Source organism: Bos taurus, chromosome 24 (assembly GCF_002263795.3).
Source record: "Bos taurus isolate L1 Dominette 01449 registration number 42190680 breed Hereford chromosome 24, ARS-UCD2.0, whole genome shotgun sequence".
Lineage (NCBI taxonomy): Eukaryota > Metazoa > Chordata > Mammalia > Artiodactyla > Bovidae > Bos > Bos taurus.
Window position 1 is genome coordinate 34,848,402 of NC_037351.1, and position 17,971 is coordinate 34,866,372.

General features: G+C 41.8%; 1 protein-coding gene across 14 annotated transcripts in view; it reads right to left on the minus strand.

Moving 5' to 3' along the window:
• The window catches only part of GREB1L (GREB1 like retinoic acid receptor coactivator), a 244,054-nt gene that overhangs the window by 173,546 nt on the left and 52,537 nt on the right, over positions 1–17,971 (minus strand). Inside the window, exons 2-3 of one of the 14 annotated variants that reach the window (XM_024984509.2) lie at positions 17,119–17,193; positions 12,508–12,780 (exon numbers count right to left, since the gene is read on the minus strand). The exons of 11 other annotated variants lie outside the window; for them this stretch is intronic. The gene's annotated coding sequence lies outside the window, so the exon portion shown is untranslated. The remainder of the gene's footprint in view (positions 1–12,507; positions 12,781–17,118; positions 17,194–17,971) is intronic. 2 more of the 14 variants (XM_024984508.2, XM_059881030.1) reach the window with 2 other exon arrangements.

Sequence of the window (17,971 nt, forward strand, 5' to 3'; positions counted from 1 at the left end):
AACTGAAAGGGGGAGGAAAAGGAGAAAAGCAGGTATGAGGTAGATGGAGTGGTTATGTAGGGGAGTCAAGAATTGCATTTTATACCTATTATATTCGAGAAACCTATTAGATATCCAACCGGAGGTAAAAAGCAGATAGTGGTATGTATGAACCTGGAGTTCTGGGGAAAGATCAGACATACTTCTTTTCATCTAAATGAAAAATATTTTTAGAAAAGTAAATACAAGAGCAGTGGGGACTGTGTCCTTAAATTTACTCTCACATTCTGAAGTGCTGTAAAAACACAGGATGGTGTGAAGTAGTAACTCTAAAACCCCAAACTGAAATATCACTTTTTTTGTTGTTTGCTTGGTGTTCCTACCAACTCAGCTCAAGTATTCTTCCACCAAAAAGACACAGGACTGCCATCTCCTTGTAGCAGAGAATGATCACAATCAGGAAAACTATAGTATGGGCTGAGTTAATAAAGATTTGAAATACTGTATGGATTTGGAAGCAGGTGTATTGATTCACTAGCTCAAGCCTGAACAGAAGTGTCCCTCACCAATGATATATAGGCAGAATCAGCCTTGAGAAGGATCTGTCACTGCTGCTGCATCAAAAGAGCAGATTCTATGAGGGGCAACTGACTAAAGGGTGTTAATAATGCCTTTTGCAGGGGTAGGCGGAGTTAGGTCAACAGAATTTCATAGAGACATAAACACCTTCTGACTGGTTGTTCCTCAACACAGCCTCAGCTTTGGATTGATTGGCTTTCTTACTCAACTACACATTCATCCATTCATCTTACTCAATACATGATTCACCCTGGATTCAGAGAGGGAGAAAAGGGGGGCAAAAAAGCATTTCAGCTCTTATAAATGGAACTCTTGAAGTCCCAGGAAGAGTGTGTGTGTGTGTGTGTGTGTGTGTGTGTGTGTGTGTGCGCGCGCGCGCGCGCGTGCGCTCTGTCGTCCAACTCTTTGTGACCCAGTAAGTATCACATGATAAATTATAAAATAAAACAGGCTCATATAAAAAGCCAACATGTTGAATTTAATAGACATGCAAATATCAAGAATTTTTACTTGGGCTGATTTCTTTACAGTAAGGTCTAACCCCACAAAACCCCTTTGTAAGATCAATAGGGCAGGAAGTGGCAAAGTCATCATCAGTGACCTTAGATCTGTTTGAAGTGCAAAGAAGCAGAGTAACAGCCTACAGGGGAAAACTAACATCACACCTTTGAATCAGTAAGTGAAGAAAGCTCATCATTAACAGCTAACCTATCCTTTAGGGATACTTTCAAAACCAATTAGAAAATCTCTGAAAAATATTATATTTATGGTTAGGAGTTTAGCCCTTCTAAGAATTTTTTTTCCCCAGATACATTTCAGAATTAAAAAAAAAACAAATCTACCAGTAACTTTCCATTTGGGAACTTCTTTTTCTATTTTTAATGTAAATCTGAGATTATCTGGCAGTTTCTATGCAAGTCTAGTAAACAACAGTAACTGCACATGGGGGTAAGAATGCGGTGTATATACACTTTGAGTTTTATCTTAAAAGTGCCCGTGCGAAGACCTAGCCTTTAAGAACTTATTGCATTCAAAACACTTGGAGACATGGATAGAAAGTGATCATTAAAACCCTCTGAATATGGAACCCACTTCCTTCCAACAAGTATACTGCTGCAATTCAAGCCTGAGACATACTTTGGGCAGTGAGTATGTTTCTTCAAATTTTCCAACAAATCCTACTCCACCCCTGGGGGGAAAAAAGACAAAACTTGCACATCTTATATCTTACTCTGCTTTTCTTTAGTTTCCACATATTTATATCTACTTAAAGAGGACAGGAGGAAAAAGAGAAGAGAAAGAAGAGAGAAAGAAGAAAGCAAAAGGCCATCAATGTTTACTTTAATATGGCAGAGTTAAGAAATGGTAGGTTCTATCAAAAGCATCTGGTCTACCAAGGCATCCATGCTTTTTGCTACTCTTCTTGAAGTTTCCTCCTCTTCTCTCTCCCTTCCTCTGTTCTCTACCTTTTAGCAAACCCCTCCCACCCTAGTCTCTACGCCACCAATGACCACACCATACAGAAGCAGGGCAAAAAGTAAATGATGGGTATGTTTCAACAGTCATAATAAATCAGTATAGCATGATAGAGTTAGCCAGTTAAAAAATGTGGTAATTGGTTTGAGCCAAGCTGAATAAGTATTCCAAATTAGTGATTTTTCTAATCACAACCAGCAATAAAAGGTTGATAGGATTTATCTAAGACATATAATCAAATTATGTCCTAAAACTATTTCTAACCTTTCAATAGGAAAAATGACCCTGTTGCTGTTGTGTGTTCAGTCACTCAGTCCTGTCCGACTTTGTGACCCCATGGACTGTAGCCCACCAGGCTTCTCTGTCCTTGGGATTCTCCAGGCAAGAATACTGGAGTGGGTTGCTAGTTCCTTCTCCAGGCGAACTTCCTAGCAAATCCATATCTCCTGCACTGCAGGCAGATTTTTCACCACTGCACCCCCTGGGAGGCCCCTAAAATGACCACAGAAGACCTAATTGATATTTCAGTTCCACCACTTCTAGGCTTTTTTAAAAAACTCACCAATATTTGGGGTTCGAGAGCATGAAAAGAATTCGGGCACCTCAAATGCTTTTAATTCATTGGCCTAAAGCTCTCAACAACAAAGTTCTCCAGGAACAAGGTGTACATGGATGTTGTTCAGCGGCTAACAAGTTATTGCTGTTTAAGGTAGGACTATAGACTACTGCTCAGTCGCTCAGTCATGTTCAACTTTTTGCAACCCTATGGCCTGCAGCATGCCAGGCTTCCCTGTCCTTTACTATTTCCCAGCTCAAATGGACATGCTCAAATTCATGTCCACTGAGTCAGTGATGCTATCCATCCATCTCATCCTCTGCTACCCACTTCTCCTCTTGCCTTCAAACTTTCCCAGCATGAGAGACTTTTCCAATTCAGCTCTTCGCATCAGATGGCCAAAGTATTGGAGTTTCAGCTTCAGCATCAGTCCTTCCAATGCATATTCAGGGTTGATTTCCTTTAGAATTGACTGGCATGATCTCCTTGCAGTCCAAGGAACTCTCAAGAGTCTTCTCCAGCACCACAATTTGAAGGCATCAATTCTTGGGGGGCCGTCCATCTTGGGTGGCCCTGCACGGCATGGCTTATAGCGTCACTGAGTTATGCAAGCCCCTTTGCCACGACAAGGCTGTGATCCACGAAGGGGTGTATACATGGATACTATTTGCTAAAAGGAGGAATTGGGCTCCCAGGGAGGGGGGCAATCTGCTAGCAACCAAGACAATCTGTGACAAAAGAGCCGCCTCTGGGAGGGAGTTTCTGCACACAAACTTCACTCCTAGGATACCAGCGGCCAAGGATGTGCTTCCTCCTGTTAAGTTCTACAAAGCGAACAAAATGACTTGTCACCCTCACTCCAACAATACACACAGATAAGGGAGGTCCAAATTCCTTTAAGAACCAATGAAATAAATGGCAAATTATCTCAATTACACTAAATGATTCTACGACACTCTGCAAGAACGCTGACATTTTCCTTTGTGAATAGCCTTCTGCCAGATAGCAAACACCCTCCAAATACCAGCCACATGGACAGCATCACAAGTACGGAATTAAACACAGGCTCTACATTCCAAACACTAGAGGACCCAGGAAAGAGTCAAACTTCCTTTGGGCATATGTTAGGCGTGGTTGGATCTTGGGTAACCCTTATGGTGCCAGAAAGGCCTCCCTGAAATTAAGCTGAATAATCCTCTGAGAGGGAGAGTCTGAGAGTCTAACTGTAGGATAGTGTGACTTTATTCAAATAGGCGGCCTTTTTCCTCCCTACTCAAAAATGGTGTGTGTTCTGGAGGGTAGGGAATGGCAGGTATTTCAAGATAATATTTCAAGGAAAGATGATAAGAAAAGCAAGGAAAAAGCATAATAATAGCAAAAATATAGCAGTGAAAAAGTTTTCCAGACTAATTTTGTGTAATGCCTGGCCTGTAGGGGGACATATGCGTTAAAAGATATTTCCATTCTTCCTGCTTGTTTTGGGCTGATTTTATAGAACAAAACAATGTAACGACATCAAACCATCTGCAGAGATAAAATCTAGGGACTTTTCAAAACCTAAGCTTGTTTGGAGAAGGGGAGGGGAAGGCGAAGAGGGAACAGAAGTTAGAGGAGGATAGAACAGTGACAAAACTGGCTTCTGAACAAAAGCAAATAGGAGCATAAAACATTTATGGGTGTTTTCATTCATACGATTTCTTCCTAACTCAACGAATACTTTGGCTTATGATGGATTGACGCCACAGTGAAACTTGACAACTTCAAAATCAACTTCATGTTTGGGTTCCATTCTTTCAGGTGATGAATAGTGGGAAATCCGTGAAGGAATGCCAGTTGAAGTCAGTCATTTATCATGAACCAAAATGGCTAAGTGCCCCATAAACTGCAATGATCCATTTCCTATTAGCATCACACAACAGAAGGCAGCCTCATCTGCATTAACAAGTCTTACCACCTCCGCAGGCAGAGAGGCTAATGTTAGGAAATAGGTTATTTTTGTTCTGTTATAAATCCTCATTATTATACCATAAAAAATTCTTTAAGGATATAAACTACTGATTGATACATTAAGGAATTCTTTGAAAAGATCTTTCCCTGCTTAGGTTTTTATGATTATTATATTTTTAAAAATTTAAACCTGGTAAAGTACTTTTACTGTTTTCACTCAGCCTCTACCTGGATTTCTCTACATAATACAAGCTTCTTTTACCATAATGTCAAACATCACGAGACTACGATTAAAATAATTTCCTGTTTGCCACAACAGTTAGGTGACACTGACACATTTTCAATGTCCTAAGTTTGGCAAATACTAGGTTTCCTAATTCCAAGAAAAGGCATGACCATAGCATGTCATGACTTAAACTAAAACCATTAAAGTGTTAAATTTAATACTTCTCCCATAAACACAGTCAAATGTGTTAGTGGCTCACATCCACATGACTAGTGACACTCTTGCCTACAAACATGGTCAAGAGTTACCTTCCTCCAACAAATGGCATCACTTCTAAACAGAAAGAAAAAAGAAAAAGAAACCCAAATGGCAAGATGAGAAAAGCAGCTAAGGAGAATGGGTACCATTTAAAAAGATGAGGAAAACAGGACTGTTTACTAAGACACTACGAATCCACACTTTTTTAAAACCTCCTCTTTTGAAACGAAGCACTGAAAGCACAAAAAAAGATGTTATCTGATAGTACAACTTTGAGTTAATTTTTAACTGCAGAATGTAATTTAAAATACATAAAGTATTTTTACTGTCTTTGAAGATTCTTCAGCCTTCCCTCTTCCCCTTCATTCTTTTCTTCAAAAGAAACATCAACAAACTTGGAAAACACAACAAATTTGGAAAACAAAAAAGGATATGGCAAACTACTTTTTACCATTAATACTCAATTATGAGCACCCTGAGAACAGTTATTTCAAACAATCATAAATTCCCAAGAGGACAAGAGGAATTAGACAAGGTCCACGTCCTCAAGATGCTTATAATTTACTGAGGAACATAGGATGTATGTGTCAGTCACTCAGTCATGTCCGACTCTTTGTGACCCCATGGACTGTAGCCCACCAGGCTCCTCTGTCCATGAATTCTCCAAGCAAGAACACTGGAGTGGGTTGTCATTTCCTTCTCCAGGAATATAGGACACCTTCATAAATAAGAAAAATGTTTTAAAAACCCTGCAGCAACATGGATGGGCCTAGAGATTGTCATACTGAGTGAAGTAAGTCAGACAGAGAAAGACAAATACAAATGATATCACTTATATGTGGAATCTTAAAAATGGTACAGATGAACTTATTTACAAAGCAGAAATAGAGCTGTAAATATAAAAAAACAATCTTATGGTTATCATGGCTGAATGGGGGGGATAAACTGGGAGACTAAGATTGACATAGACATACTTCTATATACAAAATAGATAACTAATAGGAACCTACAGGTAGAACAGGGAACTCTGCTCAGTACTCTAAAAAACCTATATAGGAAAACAATCTAAAAGAGTGGATATATTGCACACCTATAACTGATTCACTTTGCTGTCCAGCAGAAAGTAACACAATATTGTAAATCACCTATACTCCAATAAAAAATTCTTTAAAACCTTGAGTGAATTATTACAAAATCAGTATATACCATAATACTTTTAAAATATCAGGACTAAAAAAAAATACTTGATGACTCATTAAAAAAGATTTTTGGAAATAGAGAAAGAGAGAATAGACTATGAGCTGGGGTGACTCAGGAAGAATTCATGGAAGAAGACAGCTTAAGTTTGGTGTCGAAGAGTGAGCAAGTTAGTGGACTGATAAATTCAGTATTTTTTTCCAAACAAAATAATCTCCAAAAATATACAGGCTCCCCTAAAAGTGTTGTCCCAACTAGAATACTGTTGTCCCAACTCAGAATACATCATTCTGAGTCTCCACAAGAGCCAGCCTTTCATACTTGGACTTTTAACCTCTCCATTTCCTGAAATTCTCCCTCGCTGCCCATTCACCAAATGATGACCATCATTGTTATCCTTTCTCCTTTGAAATCACTAATAACCCTCAAGTCAGAAGATCCCACCCACCAAGAACTAGAGGATCCTGCAGAGTTAGGGTTGCCTGTTTATGACCTTATTTATGTCAAGTAGATTTTAATCATCAGAAACTTTCCTGACTCTCTGAGAGGATGCCCTACAAGGATACTAAAATAAAACAAAAAGTTATAAGGGGACTCCAAAAATGTGTCTGTTACTATTTCTTCCAAGCTCTGCCCTGGAGATTTGGGGACAGGTATTTACATGTTATACAGATTCCTAAAGCATGATCAAGCTCTTAACTCTTAGCCTTTCTCAACTTTCGTGGGAATTATTGCAACACGTAGACCATGTCTCCCCAACCCTAGAACATCCCGCCTAGTGCATTCCATGTGCTTCTGCCAGGAAAATCTTTCTAGACTACAAAACACTACACAGAACCCCTTTGGATAAAAAACCTCCAGGGGATCGTCACTACTGATAGAGTGCAGTCCAGTTCTTGAGCTGGTGCTGCCCTGCCTTTTTCCCCCTCAAGGCACCCAGAGAGAACGCAAGAATATTTATAGAGCACAGATAACCAGAGATGTCTTGCAACAAGAAATACAAGCGTCCCCGGCAGCTTGAGGGCAAAGTAGTATCACTGCCTACCTGTAATTCATTCCTAGCCTAGCACAAGAAAATCTGGTTAGGTGATCTGCCCTCTTCAGCCATATCTCTCTTTTTTCCTCTACAGCAGGGAGTCTCAAACTGTACTGTGCATACAGGCCACCGGGGATCTTGTGAACATGAAAATTCTGATTCACTAAGTCCGAGATGAGACTTGAAGTTCAGGATTTCTAACAAGCTTCCAGGTGGGGACGGCTCTGCTGGTCCGAGGACTGAATTTTGAGTAATGGAGATGATGGCAGTGGTTCTCAGGCTGTCCACGAAAATCACCTGTGAAGCTTAAAAAAGTCAGCTGCCTAGGTTACAACTCAAACCAACCAGAATCTTTAGGGGAGCTATTTTTAAAGCTCCCTAGGTAATTTTATTATTTTTTATTTTATTTATTTATTGGCTGCATCACACAGCATGTGGGACCTTAGTTCCCCAGTCAGGGATAGAACCCGTGTCCCCTGCATTGGAAGCACTGAGTCTTAATCACTGGACCACCAGGGAAGTCCCTCCCCAGATGATTTCAATATGCAGCCAAAGTTGCATTTTCTACTTGAGCCAGACCATTCTCTCATCCTTCCCCATTCCTTCTCTGCTCAGCTAAGTCCTACCCTTCTCACAGGGCCTGATGTTAGTCCTCCTCTGGAAAGCTTCTCCAGCTGTGGATAACATGAGCTCAGACCCTCTAGACTGTCTATTCCGTCCTTGCCCTCTGCCCTGAATCAGCAGTGGTGTGCACAGTGCTCCAAACAGGTACTGCTGATTACCTGTCTTTACACGCTCAGGCCTGGCAGGAACAAATGTTAGATGTATGACTTTGAGATGGACTTTTGGGGAAATTCAGCAAATAACAGCAAGGGAGTTCTTTCACGTCTGAATTGAAAAACACAGGTACTGTCTCAGTCAGGAAGGAATATTTTCAGGCCTTGACCGTGCTTGCCAGTTAACCTCAGTTAGGTTCCTCTCGGTTAAGGATAGCAGAGCTTCTATCCAGTCACTAAGATCTGCTCTCAAAAAAGGGTGAAAAGGAAGAAAGAAGCTGGAGTCCAGGGTCATGACCTTTAGGGTAAGATGTGGAGAGGCTCAAATAACAAGCCATTCCCCCCACAGGGAAGCAAGAATTCTCTGGGAATGATGGTCATGGGAGCCCATTCAAATTTGGGAATGAATGCACTGGCTCCTCCAGTTTAACTAATTCCCTAACTACTCCAATTTAGGATATAAAAGACTCCTAGTGCCAATAATATACAGAAAAAGCAAGGAGTTGTCAATTGAGGTATTCTCAAAACCTGAGTTCATGAAACGCTTAGTATTAACTAAGAACAGACGATCTCATAATATCAGTCTCTATGCCAGAAAAACGTTTTCAATATGAAACTGGAAAATTTTTAAAACAAAAGGAGTGGACTTCCAGTGGTGGGAACATGTCACAAAAGACAGACCAAGGGAAATACATCATAATTCCAAACTGAGAAGAATTTGAAATGAGAGACAGAGGGTCACTGATGAAGATATTGATCTCTGAAGTAACAGGTCTGGATTCAAATTCTGACTCTGTCCACTTTGTGTCTGCAGGCAAATTCCTTTACCTTTGTAGGCCTCAGTTTTCTCTCCGTGAAATGGGGATCCTAAGGGCAACTCATGCGTCTGTTTTACATGATAAATGGGGCCGTTTCTCCAACAATGCCTACCATACTGGTAGGCATTGTTTTATTTTAAATACTTTTTAATTTTATTTGAAATACCATAAGTGTTTAAAATGTTAAATTTGTTTTTAATCTGTTCAGGTAGGCCTTTACCACAAGAGCTATGTCACAGAGTATATTATTGCAGTGATCTACACTTAGACCTTACCAAGCCACACTTACCAAGCCACCGGAACCTACATACATACATGTTTTTTATGCTTCAGTGCTTTTGCACTCTGCATTTTACCTGGAATGAACCCTCCCAATTTCCTGTCCTTTGCCTCTGCCAAAATAATTAAAAGAATTACTCCTATTATTATTATTTCGTTTCAAAGTCTCACTCCCATGGAATCTCCTCTCCTCTGGGTTCGTTCCCTGTCACCTCCCCATTGGAGGCTGTCTCCTGTGCTCCTTGTTTGTTGTTCCGTCGCTAAGTCGTGTCTGGCTCTTTGCAACCCCATGAACTGCAGCACGCCAGGCTCCCTGTCCTTCACCATCCCCTGGAGTTTGCTCAAACTCTTGTCTATTGAGTTGGTGATGCCATCCAACTCATCCTCTGTCGCCCCCTTCTCTTCCTGCCCTTAATCTTTCCCAGCATCAGGGTCTTAAGTCCTATGCTCCTAGAACATATCATAGGGACCTATATTGGAGTACAGATCATACTCTGAGTTGTGAGCACCTGTGATTCTTTCTCTCATTTGTGAATTTACAGAGCCATGCTGTCCAAAGTGGTCACCACTAGCCTCAAGTGCCACTATTAATATTTAAATTAATTAAACATACATTAAAACTCCCAGTTCCTCAGTCTCATGAGCCACATACCAAGTGTTCAAGAGACACAAGGGTCTATGAATACCATATTGGGCCATCATCACAGAATATTCTCTTGAACAGCAATATTCAGGAGCTTCCCTGGTGGCTCAGTGGTAAAGAATCTGCCTGCAATGTGGGACACACAGGTTCACTCCCTGGGTTGGGAAGATCCCCTGGAGGAGGAAATAGCAACCTACTCTAATATTCTTGTCTACAGAATTCCATGGACAGAGGAGCCTGATGGGCTACAGTCCACGGGCAGCAAAGAGTCAGACACAACTGAGCAACCAAACAACAACAAATTCATCCTCTTGTGCAAGGATTATGTCTTGTTTTTTCCTAGTGCCTCACACTTACTATAATGAGTTTGTAAATGCAAGACAATATCAACAAACACAAGCATGTCTATACATACTCTTTCAGCTGAAAGAGAAAGGATTAATTATTCATTAATGTTTCAGCCTACAAGAGAAAATATAAATACCTAGCACGACCACAAGGCAGGCAATGAATAAAGGATGTTTAATCATGCTTCCCAGGTGGCACTAGTGGTAAAGAACCTGCCTGCCAATGCAGGAGACATAGAGATGTGGGTTCGATCCCTGGGTTGGGAAGATCCCCTGGAGAAGGAGTTGGCAACCCACTCCGGTATTCTTGCCTGGAGAATTTCATGGACAGAGGAGCCTGGTGGGCTACAGTCCATGGATCACAAAGAATTGGACACAACTGAGCAACTTTCAGGACAGGAATCATGTGAATGAAGTTGGGTAAGAAGTCGAATTCCTTGCCTTCTGTTATAAGTCATGGTTATTCAGCCAGACAACTATTAAAATTTTATTTTAAGGAAAGTCAGTACAATGGCTGAGTGGTCAGTCCTGTTTGGTGGTTTGGTTGTATCTTGCCTGCCTCATCTGGCCAAGTCCATTTGCTCCTTAATCTCAGCCCCACTGTTTATCCCTCACGTGAAAGCCTGTAAAGCACCTCTGAGATGTCTCCAACAGAGTCAGACCAGGTCAACAGAAAGCATTTCCCCGCAGGGCAGAGCAGGCAGCAAGACCATTCCTCTGAATCCTGCTTTCTTCCCAATGATTTCCCCAGCCTCTCTCTGTCCCTCAACCACCCTGAACAAAGATGCTGAGATACCAGTTACTAAACTGCCCTGCTTCATGACACGATACCACCCAGTTCAGTGTTGGTCATCTCTTCCCTTGTCCCTCCCAAAAGCATTCAAACAAGTCCAGATCCGACAAAAAGATCTGTATTTTGCTTGTTGAATGCCCCAAAGTACCCCTGCTGTGCTCTCTCCTTGCTGTCTCAAGTTAACAAATTTAACTTTCCCGCAGACTTACCCTGTGACCAAATTTCAGGACCCAGCCTATCATGGCATTCATTGTGCGCCACCTAATTCTCCAAGAAGAAAGTAACAGAATATTTTTTGTTCATTGATTTGCTGATCAAGAGCCATGCTTGTGGTCTTCCTTGGTGGCTCAGTGGTAAAGAATCTGCCTGTAATGCAGGAGACCCAGGTTCAATCCTTGGGTCAGGAAGATCCCCTGGAGAAGGAAATAGAAACCCACTCCAGTATTCTTGCCTGGGAGATCCTATGGACAGAGGAGCCTGGTGGGCTACAGTCCACGGGGTCACAAAGAACTGGACACAACTGAGCGACAGAGCATGCATGCATGCAAGGAAGCCAGACAGGACACATTCAAGTTCTACTTTCAACTGGAATTACAAATAGGAAGTGACATTTCCCTCAGAGATAGCTTAAAACACCCCATCTACTGCCATGCCACGCAAAGCACATTCAGCTCACAGAGAAAATAAACAGGCGTTTCATCAAGAGACTGCTGAAAAGAAAAGAGGCACAAAACGGCAGAACTATAAATGGATAATGTGAATAACCAGCAAAAGCAAAGAATATTCACAGAAAGAACAGCCTTGTATAGAAACCAAGCACGTGACGTTGTATTTGAGCCTGCCCTGGAACAAGTACATCAGTAAAACACAAGGACCTTTCTACTCTTCTGTGACTTGGAATTAAGGTTCTCAAGCAAGGAGGCAGACCTCATCCCCACACACAAGTTGCTGATGGGAGACACAGAGAGAGTTCAACCCAGATCACAGCAAGGCTTGGTGCCTGGCTATCACCAGCTTCTCAGAGAGGAAGAAATGGAAAACCCATCAACACACTTACAGCTCACACCATAGAATATTCAGAGTAAACTATATAGACCAGCGATTCTTACTTCACAAGGGTGGCTTCTGTTATCTCTCAAAAATCTTTCAGGCTTTCAGGGTCATCGCATAGAGACACCTGCACACATGGGGTGTGGTGGTGGTTTCAGGGCTCCCAGAAATTCCACAGTCCACCCTCTCGTGCCCCAAAGTAGTCTCTACTTCATTCATTCTCTTTCTTTAAGGTTTGAGGCCCCAGGGAAATGCATGAATGTAGCCCTACAAGGAAAGCCCAGGGCACTAGTTATTTCTCCGCTTCACAGTTCACTCCAAGATTGGCTGATTCATAAGTTCAGCATGTTGTTTAACACAAAGCCATCATGTTCATAGTATCTTCGGGAAACATGGTTCCTCTCTGCTTCTCTCCATTAGTAGTATAAAAGAATAAAAAAGAATAAAAATACAAGTTTTCTCTGACCCTGCATGCATTCACCCAACACACACTGCATACAGGTAGTACCCCAGGTCCTCAGGAACACGAAAGAGAAAAAGCACTTACTCCGTAATGGTGAAATGAACACGTGTTCAGCAGGGAAATGCCCCAGGTGTCCCTTACATGGGCTGACAGTGAGTCAGAGGAGGCTTCACCACAGAGGTAACACGGAGCTGAATGAAGTCAGGCTTTCCTCAGGCAAACGTGTCCGTGAGGTCAGGGGCAGGGGGGAGCATTCCAGGCCAGCCGAGGGGACAGTGCGTGCAAAGTCACTGAGATGTGAGAACGCCTGGGTTTCAGGAACAAAGGGGCAAGTTCTCAGTGCAGCTCGGGCACAGCCTAGGCAGGTGGGAGAGGAGATGAAACAGCCAGATTACAAGGGGTAATCACCTGGCTGAAGAATATGACAGAACGTTGGCCTAGGAATCATTTTTAGTGAATGGTATCAGTGGAATGATAAAGAAAACTCCTTCAGAGAATGACTTGCTTGCCTGGAAAAACATTAGGCAAGCAGCAGGACAAGTATTGCTTGCTATGAAGTTAGGGAGTTTGGGATGGACATGTACACATTGCTATATTTAAAATGGATAACCAACAAGGACCGATTGTACAGCATAGGGAACTCTGCTCAACGTTACGTTGCAACCCAGATGGGAGGGGAGTCTGGGGGAGAACTGATACAGGTACATGTATGTCTTGAGTCCCTTCGCTGTTCAACTGAAACTATCATAACATTGTGAATTGGCTATACCTCAGTACAAAATAAAAAGCTTTCTTAAAAATGGAAAAAAAATTTTTTTAATAAATGAATTGTTTCAATCAAAAAAAGAGAAGTCTCTTTACCTACATGACAGAAACTAATACCACTTATACAGGTCTGCTAAGCCTTGCACACTTTGAGCCTACAATAAAGGTTCACCATAAATTTGAGATGTCCTGTTTTAAAAGAGCTGAGTTTGGGGAGTTTGAGGGGGAAATAATATGTAAACGATGATTTAGAAAGAGAAATGGAGCCACCTGCCCAGTAGTTAGGGATTAGATAAGTATTTATATAAAATGTAATTTTTTTTAAAGTAATAACATTCACATTAGAGTATTGTGATATCAAGATAAAACAAACTTAGTGGTTTTAATACCAAAAGATGAATCATCCATTTCATACAAAATAAGAGCAACTTACCTGAAATACACCCATTTGAATGCAGAGTTCCAAAGACTGGTGAGGAGAGATAAGAAAGCCTTCCTCAGCGATCAGTGCAAAGAAATAGAGGAAAACAACAGAACGGGAAAGACTAGAGATCTCTTCAAGAAAATTAGAGATATCAAGGGAACATTTCATGCAAGGATGGGCACAATAAAGGACAGAAACAGTATGGACATAACAGAAGCAGAAAAGATTAAGAAGGGGTGGCAAGAACACACAGAAGAACTATACAAAAAAGATCTTCATGACGCAGATAACCGTGATGTGATCATCCACCTAGAGCCAGACATCCTGGAATTTGAAGTCAAGTGAACCTCAGGAGGCAAAGCTAGTGGAGGTGATGGAATTCCAGATGAGCTATTTCAAATCCTAAAAGATGATGCTGTGAAAGTGCTGCATTCAATATGCCAGCATATTTGGAAAACTCAGCAGTGACTACAGGACTGGAACAGGTCAGTTTTCATTCCAATCCCAAAGAAGGGCAATGCCAAAGAATGTTCAAACTACCGCACAATTGCACTCATCTCACACACTAGCAAAGTAATGCTCAAAATTCTCCAAGACAGGCTTCAACAGTATATGAACCGTGAACTTCCAGATGTTCAAGCTGTATTTAGAAGAGGCAGAGGAACCAGAGATCAAATTGCCAACATCTGCTGGATCATTGAAAAAATGAGAGAGTTCCAGAAAAATGTCTACTTTTGCTTTATTGACTATACCAAAGCCGTTGACTGTGTGGATCACAACAAACTGGAAAATTCTTCAAGAGATAGGAATACCAGACCACCTGACCTGCCTCCTGAAAAATCTGTATGCAGGTCAAGAAGTAACAGTTGGAAATGGACATGGAACAACAGACTGGTTCCAAATTGGGAAAGGAATATGTCAAGGCTGTATATTGTCACCCTGCTTATTTAACTTCTATGCAGAGTACATCATGAGAAATGCTGGACTCGATGAAGCACAAACTGGAATCAAGATTGCCAGGAGAAATATCAGTAACCTCAGATATGCAGATGACACCACCCTTATGGCAGAAATTGAAGAAGAACTAAAGAGCCTCTTAATGAAAGTGAAAGAGGAGAGTGAAAAAGTTGGCTTAAGACTCAACATTCAGAAAACTATGATCATGACATCGGGTCTCATCACTTCATGGCAAATAGATGGGGAAACAATGGAAACAGTGACAGACTTTATTTTGGGGGCCTCCAAAATCACTGAAGATGGTGACTGCAGCCATGAAATTAAAAGACACTTGCTCCTTGGAAGAAAAGCTATGACCAATCTAGACAGCATGTCAAAAAGCAGAGACATTACTTTGCCAGCAAAGGTCTGTCTAGACAAAGCTATGGTTTTTCCAGTGGTCATGCATGGATGTGAGAGTTGGACTGTAAAGAAAGTTGAGTGCCGAAGAATTGATGCTTTTGAACTGTGGTGTTGGAGAAGATCTTGAGAGTCCCTTGGACAGCAAGGAGATCAAACAGTCAATCCTAAAGGAAATCAGTCCTGAATATTCATTGGAAGGACTGATGCTGAAGCTGAAACTTCAATATTTTGGCTACCTGTTACAAAGAACTGACTCATTGGAAAAGACCCTGATGCTGCTGGGAAAGATTCTAGGCAGGAAGAGAAGGGAACAACAAGAGGATGAGAGGGTTGGACAGCATCACCGACTCAATGGATATGACTCTGAGCAAGCTCTGGAAGTTGGTGAAGGACAGGGAAGCCTGGTATGCTGCAGTCCGTGGGGTCACAAAGAGTTGGACACGACTGAGCGACTGAACTTAACTAACTGACTGATCTGAAAAATAAAGGCTGAAAGCTTACTTTATCCTTGGAATACGGTACGACCACTAGATTTTATGGAAGCCTCCTTATTCTCTTTTTTGGCTATACCTGGAAGGTAATTAAAAGGATCTATTGGGCAGCTGAATGTAGAAGGAGAATAGGAAACCGGGTGTTCATGCTATTATATTTTTTAATAGAAATACTCCAAGGCCATGTAGAAGCCAATGGCAACCCACTCCAGTACTCTTGCCTGGAAAATCTCATGGACAGAGGAGCCTGGTAGGCTACAGTCCATGAGGTCGCTAAGAGTCGGACACGACTGAGCGACTTCCCTTTAACTTTTCACTTTCGTGCATTGGAGAAGGAAATAGCAACCCACTCCAGTGTTCTTGCCTGGAGAATCCCAGGGATGGAGGAGCCTGGTGGGCTGCCGTCTATGGGGTCACACAGGGTCGGACACAACTGAAGCAACTTAGCAGCAGCAGCACTCCAAGGCCAAAGCTCACTTTTGTTGTTGTTGTTTAGCCACTAAGTCACGTCTGATACTTTGTGACCCCATGGACTATAGCCAGTTTGGCTTCGCTATCCATGGGATTTCCCAGGCAAGAATACTGGAGTGGATTGCCATTTCCTTCTCCAGGAGATCTTTCCAACCCAGGGATCAAACCCGCGTCTCCTGCTTGGAAGGTGGATTCTTCACCACTGAACCACCAGGGAAGCCTAAAGTCCACTTTACCTTCTCCATTTCCCAAAAGCCAAGTAGCAACACAGCATTTGTCACAACCACAAAGACAGGGCAGGAGGTCACTAGAAGCTGTTATAACCTTTCTCAGTCCTCATAGCCAATGAGCTATTGGTTATGAATAAGTAGTTCAGATGGAGCCCTTTGTTGCATTTGCCCCAAACACTCTGCATCTTCAGCAGGGAAACCTTTTTGCTGTCATAATTCTGGAAGCAATTACTAGCAACCCAGAATGGAACCTGTTGCTATGGTAATGGCATACCACCAGCAACTATCACCCATGGTCACATATATATATACCATCTAATGAAAAATATGTACACCATCTAATGAACCCGCCTGCAGTGCAGGAGACCCTGGTTCCATTCCTGGGTCAGGAAGATCTGCTGAAGAAGGGATAGGCTACCAGCTCCAATATCCTTGGGCTTCGCTTGTGGCTCAGCTGGTAAAGAATCCACCTGCAATGTGTGAGACCTGGGTTTAATCCCTGGGTTGGGAAAATCCCCTGGAGAAGGGAAAGGCTACCCACTCCAGTATTCTGGCTTGGAGAATTCCACGGTCCGTATAGTCCATGGGGTCTCAAAGAGTTGGACATGACTGATCGACTTTAACTTTCTAGTTTAATTACCTAGATAAAGCAGTAAAAAAAAAAAACAGGTTATCACAGAAACTGTATTTTTCTCATTCAGATAAACAGACTGTTCCCCATCCTACACAAAATCAAGGGCAAGATTGAATGCAAAGTAAACTGGAATCAACTGGCACAAAATTATTACTTAAGCCAGTGTCAGCAAAATGGTAGTTTACATTCCATACAAACAGGTATGTATATGGAGGATAGGACTAAAAAGCATATTTTACTGAAGCTCCCCTCTGGTGAATCTTCACCATCGTATACTCCAGGGAACCAGAAAGAAAGAGATGACTGTTAGCATTTCCTTACAGTAAGTCAGAGTCCTCTCCATGCATTGGGCAGCTCCATCTGTAATTCACAATCTTCATCTTCCCATCCTCGGGCCTCAAGAGAGTGAGCAAGAAAGAGAAAGAAAGGTGATGACCTTACAAAATTTATGCCACTTCTTTCAATCCCTCAGTCAAGAAGAAGTCACCATAAACTAAGTCTGTTCAGAATAACAGGGTGACAGATATGCTCAGTGACAAGAGGAGTCATATCTAAAATCAGAACAAGCTGCTTAAACTGGGGGCTGTCCCCATATTTCTTGCCAGCTATGGCCTTGGAAATGCAAGGAAGAAGACTGGGAAGAAAGGTTCCAACATCCAGTGCCCCTGGAAAGAAGAAAGCATAACAGGAGATGTGGGAGAGTGTGCCTTGTGTTTCAAAAGTGCGTCTGTCTTTCTGGTCTGTCTCAGACTTGCTCTTCTCTGCTACCACATGGCCCCTCAACCTCCTCATTACACCAGTTTTAGGACACACACAGTGTACGGGTATGTAGGTGTGTTTTAATGAAACGGGATAGTTACTAAGACTATCATTGCTGTTAAAGTAACTTTCCTCATTTCAAAATGGGAATAGTAGTATCTACCTCACATGGGTTGCTATGAGGAATAATTTAAAGGAAATGATTTTATAAGCTGTAAAGCATTGTTATCAAATGTTATTTCCGAGTATAACAGTGCCTTGCAACAGACATTTATCATTTCCTTATTGGCAATGTATTTTATCAACCTCCCAAAGTATATATTACGAAGTTAAATAAAACATTTCTGTATCCCCTTGCTATCTTTCACTATTGAAAAAAGAACTACATGAGGGACTTCCAAGGTGGTCCAGTGGT